At 42.7% G+C, this 13,121-nt stretch overlaps 1 protein-coding gene across 1 annotated transcript in view; it reads right to left on the reverse strand.

Moving 5' to 3' along the window:
* Positions 1-12,910, reverse strand: part of anxa3a (annexin A3a) — a 78,798-nt gene extending 65,888 nt beyond the window's left edge. The window contains exon 1 of the mRNA XM_063043535.1: positions 12,849-12,910. The gene's annotated coding sequence lies outside the window, so the exon portion shown is untranslated. The remainder of the gene's footprint in view (positions 1-12,848) is intronic.
* Positions 12,911-13,121: the final 211 nt, after the last annotated feature.

Consider the following 13,121-nt stretch of genomic DNA (forward strand, 5'->3'; position numbering starts at 1 on the left):
GAATGGACCTCCTGAATGATAAGATGGACTCTTAGATTCACAATCTACTCCATTATGATCTTGCACTTTATTGTTTTCACTGTAGCTTTTATAATTTATTTTGCATTGTTATTGTTTTAACTTATTGTAGCTCAATACACTGTGTAATGATTCGTAAACACAAAATAATCTGCAGATGCTGAGGTCAAAGCAACACCCACAACATGCTGGAGGAACTCAGCAGGTCGGGCAGCATCCGTGGAAAAGATCGGTCGACGTTTCGGGCTGGAACCCTTCGTCAGGACTGAAGAGGGAAGGGGCTCTTCAGTCCTGACGAAGGGTTCCGGCCCGAAACGTCGACCGATCTTTTCCACGGATGCTGCCCGACCTGCTGAGTTCCTCCAGTGTGTTGTGAGTGTTACTGTGTAATGATTTCAAAGTCTGAAGTTCAAAATAAATTTATTATCAAAGTACATACATGTCACTATATACTAACCTGAGATTCATTTTCTTGTGGGCATTCAGAGCAGTTACAAAGAAACACAACAGAAACAATAGTCATAGTCATACTTTATTGATCTCGGGGGAAATTGGTTTTCATTACAGTTGCACCATAAATAATTAAATAGTAATAAAACCATAAATAGTTAAATAGTAATATGTAAATTATGCCAGGAAATAAGTCCAGGACCAGCCTATTGGCTCAGGGTGTCTGACCCTCCAAGGGAGGAGTTGTAAAGTTTGATGGCCACAGGCAGGAATGACTTCCTATGACGCTCTGTGTTGCATCTCGGTGGAATGAGTCTCTGGCTGAATGTACTCCTGTGCCCACCCAGTACATTATGTAGTGGATGGGAGACATTGTCCAAGATGGCATGCAACTTGGACAGCATCCTCTTTTCAGACACCACCGTCAGAGAGTCCAGTTCCATCCCCACAACATCACTGGCCTTACAAATGAGTTTGTTGATTCTGTTGGTGTCTGCTACCCTCAATGAAAGAATACTATATGCAAACAAAAATGGACAAACCAGAATGTTATCAATAAAAATTGGTATGAGTCAATGGGGCAAAAGACAACAAGTTGTACAAGTACGAAAAGAAAAATAAATTTGTTAATTAATAAATAATATAGAGAACATTAGTTGAGGAGTCCTTGAAAGTGAGACAATAGGTCTCGAAATCAGTTCAATGTTGAGAAGAATTAAGTTATCCACTCTAGTTCAGGAGCCTGATGGTTGAAGGGTAAAAATTGTTCCTGTACAGGGTAGTGCAGGACCTAAAGCTCCTGTATCTAATTCCCAAAGTCAGCTGTGAGAATGTAGCAAGGTCTGCATGATGGGGGTCGTTAATGATGGATACTGATTGCTAGTGACAGTGCTCCTTGTAGATGTGCTCAATGGTGGGGAGGGCTTTACCAGTAATAGTCTGAGCTGTATCCACTACTTTTTGTAGGCTTTTCCATTCAAAGACATTAGTAATTTGATCTGCATAAACAGTATGCGAGACAGCCTATTGTCACGACCGCGGATTCGGCAGCGCATCAGATGCGGCAATTGCGCTCATGAATGTGCACGTGTCAGCTAATTATTATTTCATTGTGATACTATTTAACTCCATTCATTCCTGTATTCGTTTAATTTTTAGTTGACCTTGTCAGCCGCAGCGTAGGCTTCATTTTTCATTTGAGTTTTAGTTAACGGCCCTGTTTGGCCTGGCGTTTATTGTTTTCTCTCCCTTTAACACTGTTCGCATTAAAGTCTGTGATCTAATGATCCTGCTTCAGTGTCTCTCATTCCGCATTTGGACCGTATCCGAACCCGTTGACAGCAAGTCTCGACCATGCAAATATGAACCCAGCAGACAGAGAGCGGCTGACCTTGGCCGTGAGATTAATTGGTCGGAGTGATTCGTCGAGGTAGCAATGTTCCACTGGAATTCCTATGTATGGACTCTTGTTTCTGTCTCCAGCGTGACAGAAGGATCTTGCCAAGTAATGGCAAAGCTTGAACAGTGACATTTTGACATTAGTGGCTTGAGAAGAGGCTGCCTTTATTCTCAGTGCATATCCTGACTCTACATTCTGGGAGTCCTGAGTCTACATACTGGGCTTCTCTAGTCTACATTGAGTCTCTCCAGTATCCATTCCAAGCTTTTCAAGTCACAAGTACACAGGTTCCCAGCTTTGTGGTCCCGTGACTCAGATCTGCATAACAAATGAGTGCTCCAAGCAAGCTTATCAGTTGATTCAACATTCAAGTCAATAGTGTAAATTGTGGAAGAGACCTACTCCAAAAGCAGTTCTCTGGCTGCAGTGTGCAAATACACAAAGTAACCCCATCAAGAGTATTTTTAACCCCGTGATGAAAGTCAAGGTACAGACTGGGAAAATTGAATTTTCATGTAGCAAGTTAAACAGATCTACGGAGAACCACCTAGATTAGTGATGAAAGAAACCTGTCTATGCAGTCTTAATCTGTAAAATTGAGAGTATATCCTAAATGCCTCTGGAAAAAATTGTGAAAGATGAAACACTGTGAACAAGAGTTGAAAAAGTTCCTTCTCTAGGTTTCAAGTTTCATGGTTTCAAGGTTTCCCAAGGACTTTTCTATGTTCCCAGGATTTCAATCCTTTCCAAGGCTTAATACGTTTAGGGTTTTTCAATGTCCTCCCCATCTCGGACTCCCAAGCCTCCCTCACGGCCCCGCCCGAGGTTTCTTGATCTCAGTCTGTTGGGGTTCCCAAGCCCCTCGGGATTCCTTGGGTCTCTGAGTCTGTTGGGGTTATTAGGGCCCTCTCAAGTTCCCCAGGTTTCTTGAGTTTTCAGGCCTTCCAGGGCCATCAGGTGCCAGCTATAGGGAGGCAGGGTCCTGTAGTGACTTTAGGCCTGTGCAGGGCATCAGAGAGCTTTTGGGCTCTGAGATTTTTTTTTAGAGCACCTGAAATGGTTAATTGTTGCTTAAGTTATTAATGGTTTTAGAGTTTGTGTTTTTCTCGAGCGACTTGCTCTTTGTAACATGGTTTCCTGGTGCTTTCTGTTTAAGTTTATTTTGATAAGTTCGGATTCTGTGTTAGTTTTATTGTTGAAGCAGATGCCAGATTAGCTCCAAGCGGAGGGTCATCATTTTGAGAATGATTTGTCTCATGGTGTCACTTGGTCAAGCTACCTAAGGTTTTGGTTCTGTCTCTGCGTGGAAGTCCTTGGCTCCGATATTGGCAGTGCCCACCATGGCACTTATCCACCAGCATCACTGAAGGACATCTTGGACAAGTCCCTCATTCGGGACTTCCAGCGGACTTGGGTGTGTGGCCCCTCAGGAGTGCACGTGTCAGCTAATTATTATTTCATTGCCATAGTATTTAACTCCATTCATTCTATCGCAGTATTTGTTGAGACTCGGACACAGCAACACTTCACTTTCTGCATTCTGCCTTGCCTGAGAAATTGGACTGTTGAGTCAACTGAATCTGAAGACTATCGGTATTTGTTTTATTCTTAGTTGTTCTTTTCAGCTGCAGTGTAGGCTTCGTTTTCCATTTAGTTTTAGTTAATGGCCTGTTTGCCCTGGCGTTTATTGTTTTCTTATTTGTTTATTGTTTATTGTCTTGCTCCGCACTTGGGCCATATCCGAACCTTGGGTGACACCTTTTCGCTGTATTTTGGTACATTTGACAATAATAAACCAAAACCAATACCTATGTCTCTTGACAAACATGCTGAATCTTGGCGTCATTCCAATAACTCAGCTGCTGTTCCACCAATTGCAGGGAAAATCTGATTGTCAGATGTGAGGTGCTAACAACAGCTGAAGCTATGGCCCAGTTTCAGCTCCAGCATTACAACTAAGCCATCGTACTTTGCCTGGAGATCAAAACTCACTCATATCCACAGTGATGCAATGATTAAATAGCCACTGAAATGTAGGAAAATGTACTTGACATCCTTGGGTCTCCTCCAAGAGGACCTCAACTTCATCATAGTGTTTGGAGCCTTGCGTGGCTCGATGATACAGAGAGCTATGTTGGCTAGAGTCAGGGCCTTGTGCTTTGGCTCGTGGTAAACAGATCAAAGGGTAGAGGCTAGACTTAGTGGTCCATCAGTTCTCCAGGTTTGGGAGTTCGGCTCAGGGCTAATAATCCTAACTGGACAACAAACAATTGTTACAGAAACAGCAATGAAGAACACTTTTATACTTTGGAGGACCTTTATTGCTGCCCTAAGCAACAGCAGTGTAATGGGCAGTCAGTAAATATCCTTGGATCCACCTATCTGTGTAGCTTCACTGAACTGGAAGTAGAACCTGAAATATCAATATCTGTTTTGGTTCTATTGTCCAGATTTTGTAAAGGTTGTGCCTAGCCACATAAGTTTGGTTACTCCATTCATTGGACAATGCATTGTCTGTTCTGCACAGCAATTCAGTCGTAAAATTACCCATGAGTAATAATCAATCTACTAGAGATCAACACAAAGAACCCTCAAGACCTATGTCTGTCTGTCTAGGTACCATATCCGATGTGGACTTTGGTGACCATGGTTTTCCATATAGATCTATCCTTCATTTTTTGGATGACTTCCATTTCCTCGATGTGTAGCCACCTGGCTAGGCTTTTGATGTACATAAGCCGAGCTCTTCCTCTAGGTTTACTCCCCTCAATCTTTCCAGAGAGTATGAGTTTTCCTAGTTCATCTTTCAGCATGATGTGTCCAAGGAATCTGAGTTGCTTTCTCTTATTGTTGGTATGAGTGATCGAACTGCTTGGTCTCGTCTGAGAACTTCTTCATTTGATGTGTGTGTGGTCCATGATATTTTTAACATTCTCCTGTAGCACCATAATTCAGCTGCTTCTAGTCTCTTTTCTATTGCTGGAGAAATGGTCCAGCATTCACTTCCATAAGTCAGGATAGAATAAATGTAGCACTGCAGTATTCTGTTTTTAGTGTACGTGCTCATCTTTCTGTCTGTTAATATGGTCTTCATTTTTTGGAAAGCTTCTTTCGCCATTGCTATTCTGTATTTGATATCTGTGTCACACCTGCCATTACTTGTTATTAGGCTGCCAAGATATTTGAATTTGTTGACTTGTTTGATGTTTGTATTTCCGATCTTGATCACGCATTGTGGGATGTTTGTCTTTCTGGAGATGACCATGCTTTCTGTCTTCTTGGTGTTGATTGAGAGGCCTCTGTGATTACTTTCTGCTGCCACTATAGTGAGTAGTTCTTGAAGTTTTGATTCTGAGTCAGCTATTAGTACGATGTCATCAGCATATCTGATGTTATTTATATTATGGCCTCCAATTGTGGATCCTTTGATGTCTTTGATACTTCTCAAGATATTTTCACGATACAGGTCGAATAAGTCTGGCGAAAAGACACAACCTTGCCTGACTCCTCTCATGATATTCACATACTCACTCACTTCTCCTTCTATTCTGATGGATGCTGTCTGGTCCCAGTATAAGTTTCTTAAAAAACGTATATCTTTCCCATCTATGTCAAGATCTTGAAGCATTTCCAGAAGATCTTGCTGTCTGACAGTCTCAAAAGCTTTTGTACAGTCAATGAAACATAGGCAGATGTCTTTTTGTACCTGGATGACTTGTTCACAGATCATCCGTAGCATGAAAATTGCATTTCTGGTTCCAATGTTTTCCACAAAGCCGCATTGTCCCTTACTGATTTCTGGTTTTATACAGCATCTATACAAATCCTATAGGAAAGGTAATTAATAAAAGGCAATGTTATCTGATTAAATAATTCCTCAAGTAGACTCTTGATACAATCATAAAAACCTTGTTTGGTTCGTGGTGAGAAGAGGCCTCCTTACTGAATCGTTCGTGCTTGCTGACAACAGGGCAAGCTGACCGTGGATGGGCTTATCATCCATTTCCTTTTTGAATGGGAGTTTGCCAAAAGAGGTCAGGAAAGAGGAGCAGTGAGCTTTGTCAAGCATTGTCCTGAACAGCTGTGTGAAATAGCACTCCATGCTCAGAGGACTGTTCCCAGGGACACACTGAGACAAACAACATCTGCTCTGGAAGATTATCAGCTTAGTGAAAGACAGAACCTGGTGCGTCTGCAACTTGTAAGAGCTGTATATGACCAAAATACTGAGAATTGTCACATTCCAAGGCCCCAAACCACTTGCTAAGGGAGTAACTGATATCAGTGAACCCACCACAAATGATATATGGGTAAGGACTGTGGTTTAAGACCCTCATGCCATTGAAAATCAAGGAACTTCAATCTTTGAAAATATACTCCAAGTCCACCATATCCACCACACTGATAATTCTGCTCCATTTACCTCCTCCAGATAAAAATACTAAAAATACTGAAGGTCAAGAGGAGGTGGTTAGATTCTTGTCTTATTGGCAATGATCGCTGCAGTGTAATAAGGTGTTGAAAAATGTATTTAATTAGATTAGATTAGATTAGATTCAACTTTATTGTCATTGTGCCGAGTACAGATACAAAGCTAATGAAACGCAGTTAGCATCGAACCAGAAATGCAAAGATTAGGTTATGAGGACACTCAGTCCTCGTTTATTGCCATTTAAAAATGCATGCATTAAAAAATGATACAATGTTCCTCCAGAAAGATATCACAGAGACACAGAACAAACCAAGACTAAAACTGACAAAACTGCAAAATTATAACATATAGTTACAACAGTGCAAATCAGTACCATAATTTGATAAAGAGCAGACCATGGGCACGGTAAAAAAAATCTCAAGTCCCGATAGCCCCATCATCTCACGCAGACGGTGGAAGGGAGAAACTCTCCCTGCTACAAACCCCCAAGCGCCGCAAACTTGCCGATGCAGCATCCTGGAAGCACCCAACCACAGCCGACTCTGAGTCCATCCGAAAACTTCGAGCCTCCGACCAGCCCTCCGACACTGAGCACTGAGCACCATCTCCACCGAGCGCTTCGACCCCGCCCCGGCCGCCGAACAACAAACAAAGCCGAGGACTCGGGGCCTTCCCCTCCGGAGATTCTGGATCACACAGTAGCAGCGGCAGCGAAACAGGCATTTCAGAAGTTTCACCAAATGTTCCTCCATGCTCTCACGTCTGCCTCCATCAAATCAGGATTGTGCACGGCATCCTACTTGACAGATAACAGATATCATTCACCGGAGAGGCCGCTGCAAGCTGCGTCATGCCGCCATCTTCTCCTCCCGAAGAATAGTGTTATTTACAAAATAACTGTGACTAAAAAGTAAGTGCTACAGCACACAAATATAAAAGTACTGAGACAGTACAATATGGGTGCAATACTGCTTAGCGCTGTGATGTGAGGTTCAGCAGGGTCACAGCCTCAGGGAAGAAGCTCTTCCTGTGCCTGCTGGTGTGGGAGTGGAGGCTCCTGTAGCGCCTACCGGATGGGAGAAGAGTAAAAAGTCCATGGTTAGGGTGAGATGCATCCTTGATAATGCTTTTCGCCCTGCCCAGGCAGCGTTTATGGTAGATGTTCTCAATGGTGGGCAATTGGGTGCCGATAATCCGCTGGGCAGTTTTCACCACACACTGGAGTGCTTTGCGGTCCAATACAGGACAATTTCCATATCACACTGAGATGCAGTTGGTGAGTATGCTCTCAATGGTACAGCAGTAAAAGTCCAACAGTATCCAGGGACTGAGGTGAGCTTTCTTGATGCTCCGCAGGAAATAAAGGCACTGTTGCGCCTTTTTGATCAGAATGGAGGAGTTCAGGGACCAGGTGAGGTCCTCGGAAATGTGGACACCAAGGAACTTGAAGCTTGATACACGCTCCACTACAGCTCCGTTGATGTAGATGGGGATGTGAGTGTGACTCCTAGCATGCCTGAAGTCCACAATGAACTCCTTGGTCTTCTGGCTGTTAAGGGCCAGGTTGTTGTTGGCACACCACGTGGCCAGGTGCTGGACCTCGTCCCTGTAGGCCGTCTCGTCATCCCCTCTGATCAGGCCAAACACCGTGGTGTTGTCTGCAAACTTGATGATGGAGTTAGAACCATGTACTGGAATGCAATCATAGGTGAATAGGGAGTACAGAAGAGGGCTCAGCACACAGCCTTGAGGCACGCCGGTGTTCAGGGTGAGAGTGGAGGAGGAGAGGTTGTCTAACTTAACTGATTGGGGTCTGTTATTTAGAAAGTCCAAGGTCCATTTGCAGAGGGATGAGCTGATACCAAGCTGGCAAAGTTTGGCGATCAGCTTGGAGGGGATCACAGGATAATGGAGGGGATAATGTGCTTACCTTCTTAAAACAAAGCAATGTGTGTGAGGGTTGAGAAGTCATTTTGCAGTTGATCAAAAGATTGATTAAACTGCACTTGGAGTATGTGCACTTTTCTGGTCACCGCACTACAGAAAGGATTAGATAACAAAGCTGAAAGGGAAGGGTGCAGGAGGAATTCAACAGAATACTGGCTGGGATTTGTCACTTAACTGTATAAGAACAGTTTACATGGTTGTTTTAGCACCATAGTTGAGATGTGGTGATGTGGTCTCGATGCTTCTTGCCATCAAGAAAGGTAAATCAAATTGCCAGCCACTGATGGATGGAGGAGGGTGTTGCTTAGAAGAAAGCAGAAATGAAACCTACACTTGGCACCTAGAGTAGAAGGTTATTGCAAATGCTATCAGCTGGTCTTTTTCAGTCATGTGCTGGTCTTAAGACCATCGACTATAAGACATAGGAGCAGAAATAGGCCATTTGGCCCATTGAGTCTGCTCCACCATTCGATCATGGCTGATTTATTTTCTCTCTCAACACTATTCTCCTGCTTTCTCCCATAATCTTTAATGCCCTTACTTAATTAAGTACCTTTCAACCTCTACTTTAAGTATGCTCAATGACCTGGCTTATCCACAACCATCTGTGGAAATTAATTCACAGATTCACAGTCATCTGGCTTAAATTCCTCCTCATCTCCATTCTAAAAGGACATCATTCTATCCTGAGGCTGTGCCCTCTGGTCCTAGATTCTCTCAATATTGGAACCATCCTCTGCATGTCCGCTCTATCTAGGCCTTTCAATATTTGAAAGCTGAGAGGTAACTTCTTTCCACAGAGGGTAATGTATACCTGGAATGAGCTGCCAGAGGAAGTGGTCGAGGCAGATACAATTGCAACATGTGCAGCGATGGCTGACTTTCTGTCCTGCCTATATTTTTCGAATGCAATAAAGTTTGTTTCACCTGTGCAGTGATAACTTTTGAAGTAAGATCCTTTTCTTCTACAGCAAAATTCTAAAACTGTACATAAGGAGTAGATTACTTCCCTTTGTTATCTGAACAGTAAAATATTGATAAAGCACAAGGTGGATTTCATTGCCTTTCAGAAGATTTGCTATTGGATTCAATGAGCAGTTCAAGGAAATACTCTGCAGGTCAAGCAGTATTTATGGAAAGAGAAACGGAAATAAGGTGCTGATGGAGAGTCTTCATCCTGAAATATTTTTTTCACTTTCCACAGCTGACTATTTCCAGCATTTACTGTTTTCCTCTCAGAATTCCATTACTTTCACAAACTCTTATGATGCAGGTACACAACTACTGCTTGCAAGGTTGTGTTTGATTTTAACAACTTGCTTTCGCTATATGTGGTATAGTTTTAAAACGCTCCATGCCTATGTGCTGAATTACAGGGCAGCTCCCCAACAACATGAAATTGCTCTGTCATGCCTCCTCTAACTGTTCTTTCCTCTAGAGTTCCTGTCTTGACTGGTTGGAATTTCCATCAAATTGACTGCTTTCCAATCTGTAAGTGAACTGTACACTAGGTGAATATAAGAGCTACCTACTTCGCACCTGGTTACTATATGCATGCCAGTATGCTCCTCATAAGACCATAGCTCTTGACACCTATGGATTCTCGTAATCATGTCCACACCTATAATTATTGTACAGTTTTCAGACAAGTTGAATTCAGTCTTGATTGCTGGACATTTGTTATTCACATAACCCTCTACTTGCTTGGCTATCAATTGTGAGGAGCCAAAGTTGCAATGTCTGTGCAAGCATGTCAGATAGTCTGAATCCTGAGATAATGAGTATGTTCAAGCCGCCCACAGGGCCCAAGGCTAGCTGCCGAAAGAACCCTTAGGAGGCAGTGATCATAATATGATAGAATTCACCCTGTAATTTGAAAAGGAGAAGCTAAAGTCAGATGTATCAGTATTACAGTGGAATAAAGGGAATTACACATTGGAAGGGACATAATGGGAATGAAGGCAGAACAACAATGGCTGGAGTTTCTGGGAGCCATTCAGAAGACGCAGGATAGATACATCCCAAAGGAAAATAAGTACTCTGAAGGCAGGGTGATGCAACCCTGGTGGACAAGGGAAGTCAAAGGCAAAAGAGAGGGAATATAACAGAGCAAAAATTAGTGGGAAGGTAGAGGATTGGAAAACTTTTAAAAACTAAGAGAAGGCAACTAAAAAAGCCATGGGGGGGATAAAATTAAATATGAAGAGAAGCTAGCTAATAATATCAGAGGATACCAAAAGTTTTTTTTTTTCAGATATATAAAGAGTAAAAAGAGAGGGGAGTAGATATTGGTCTACTGGAAAATTACTTTGGAAAGGGAGTAATGGGGGACAAGGAAATAGCAGGTGAACTGAATAAGTATTTTGCATCGGTCTTCACTGTAGAAGACGCTAGCAGTATGCTGAAAATTTGAGAGCGTTAGGAGTCAAAAGTGAGTGCAGTTACTAGAGAGAAGGTACTTGGGAGACTGAAAGGTCTGAGGTAGATATGTCACCTGGACCAAATGGACTACACCCCAGGGTTCTGAATGAGGTCGCTGAAAAGATCGTGGAGGCATTAGTAATGACCTTTCAAGAATCAACAGATTTGTTTATTAAGATACATCACGGAGTAGGCGTTTCCAGCCCTTCAGGCCAGGCCACCCAGCAACCTCCCGATTTAATCCTAGCCTACTTGTGCGACTGGCCGGCTGGTGGCATAGTGGCATCAGCGCTGGACTTTGGAACGAAGGCTCCCGAGTTCTAACTCAGCTAGCTCCCCTGGCACGCTTTCCATCCATGCATGGAGCTAGCAACTTGACCTCATAAAAAAGAAATTGCCTGCTACAGAAACATCAACAGAAAAAAGTTGATGGCCTATGCTCCCTGTGAGTTTAAAAGGCAATTTCCTTTCCTTCCTTGTGGGATAATTTATAATGACCAATCCACCTACCAAACAGTATTTCTTTGGACTGTGGGAGGAAACCAGAACACCCAGAGGAAGCCTGTGGGATCATGGAGATAACATAGAAACACTTCACAGGCTGCGACAAGAATTGAACCCAGTTCACCTGTACTGTACCATTGTGCTAACCATAACTGGTGTGGTAAGACTGGTAACTTGCAAATGTCCCTCCACTCAAGAAAGGAGGGAGGCAAAAGAAAGGAAATTATATGGCAGTTAGCCTGACCTCAGTTGTTGGGAAAATTTTGGAGTCGATTGTTACGGATGTGGTTTCAGATTACTTGGAGGCACATGATAAAATAGGCCAAAGTCAGAATGGGTTTGGGTTCCTTAAGGAAAACCTTGCCTGACAAATCAGTTGGAATTCTTTGAGAAAATAATAAGCAGAATAGACAAAGGAAAATTAGTGGATGTTGTGTATTTAGATTTTCAGAAGGCCTTGGGCAAGATGCCACACATGAAGCTTTTTAACAAGTTAAGTGCCCATGGGATTACAGGAAAGATAATGGCATGGATAGAGCATTGGCTGATTGGCAGGAGGCAAAGAGTGGGAATAAAGGGGACCTAAACTGATTGACTGCCCTGCCAGTGAGTAGCGGTGTTCTGCAGAGGTCGGTATACGAAACTCTTCTTTTTACATTGTACGTCAATAATTTGAATGTTAGAATTGATGGCTTTCTGGCCAAGTTTGCAGATGATATGAAGGTAAGTGGAGGGGCAGGTAGTGTTGAAGAAGCAGGGAAACTACAGAAGAACTTAGACAGATTAGGAGAATGGGCAAAGAGGTGGCGGATGGAATACAGTGTCAGGAAGCCATGCATTTTGGTAGAATTAATGAAAGCATAGACTATTTTCTAAATGGGGAGAAAATACAAAAATCTGAGGTGAAAAAGGGGTTGGGAATCCTCGTGCAAGATTCCCTAAAGTTTAATCTGCGGGTTAAGTTGGTGGTGAGGACGCCAAATGCAATGTTAGCATTCATTTTGAGAGGACTAGAATAGAAAAGCAAGGGTGAAATGCTGAGGCTTTATAAGGTACAGGCGAGTCCTCACATGGAGTACTGTGAGCAGTTTGGGGCCCCGACATTTAGGAAAGGATGTGCTAACATTGGAAAGTGCTCAGGAGAATAATTCTGAGAATTAAAGTCTTATCATATGAGGAGCACTTGATGGTTCTGGACCTGTACTGGTTGGCGCTTAGAAGAATGAGGGTGGATTGAAACTTATTGAATGTTGAAAGACCCAGATAGACTGGATGTGCAGAGGGTGTCTTGGACCAGTGGACACATCTCAGAATAGAGAGACATCTGTTTCTAATAGAGATGGGCTGGAATTTCTTTAGTCAGAGAGTAGTGAATCTGTGGTACCCATGGTCACAGGTGGCTGTGGAGGCAGGTCACTGGTTCTATTTAAAGTGGAGGTTGATAGGTTCTTAATTAGTCAGGACGTGAATGGTTATGGGGAGAATGAGTTGAGTAGGAAATTATTCAGCCATGAAGAAATGACGGACCAGTCACAATGGACTAAGTGGCCTAATTCCGCTCCTATGTCTTATGGTCTTATAGTAATCATCCCCCACACTTCCCATCATTTCATTATTAATAGCCTATGATTCAGTCAGCATGTAATCCACCAATCCTCAGAACTAACTCGCGCTTACCTTGCGCCTTAAAGTATCACTTTCCAAAGGCATCATGGTGAGCAACATATCATAAGCACTGGTGCCTATTGAGATTGTACAAGAACACAGTGGTTGAACTTTGAACTAATTTAAGCTAAACAGTATGCAAGAACTAGAGGATACCTCATCTAATCTGCAAATCATCTGCCTTTACAATTGCATTATACCCTTAACTTTATGGGTTTCTTTGTATTCTGTAATGTTTTACAGACTTTCTTTTATTCACTCTTTATGATCACAAGCTTAATTGTT

This window comes from Mobula hypostoma, chromosome 3 (genome assembly GCF_963921235.1).
Source record: "Mobula hypostoma chromosome 3, sMobHyp1.1, whole genome shotgun sequence".
In the NCBI taxonomy this organism is placed as follows: Eukaryota; Metazoa; Chordata; class Chondrichthyes; order Myliobatiformes; family Myliobatidae; genus Mobula; species Mobula hypostoma.